Raw genomic sequence first — 318 nt, forward strand, 5'->3', positions numbered from 1 at the left:
TCCTTGCAAGATCGAGTATAAACTAATTGTGTGAATTCAACTAAACTTGTAAAGTCATTCGGTGGGGTCGAGGGTAGAGAGACAGCCATTCATTAAGACCAGTTGGATCAGCGAAAGCCAGAACTGGTTTCTTTTCTAGAGCCAGAGCAGTTCTTTCCAGAGTTACCCAATAAGGCAATGCCTGAGCACTGGCATTGGGGCTCCCTTGCCCCTCCCTTCTGTGGGGGCGCTGCTGCTCTGGGATGAATCCTGGAGAACCCTGGGAGCCACCAGTCCTCGGGCACTTGGCTCCCCCTGGGCTTGGCCGATGGTACCCAG

Source organism: Mustela nigripes, chromosome 11, assembly GCF_022355385.1.
Source record: "Mustela nigripes isolate SB6536 chromosome 11, MUSNIG.SB6536, whole genome shotgun sequence".
NCBI lineage: Eukaryota > Metazoa > Chordata > Mammalia > Carnivora > Mustelidae > Mustela > Mustela nigripes.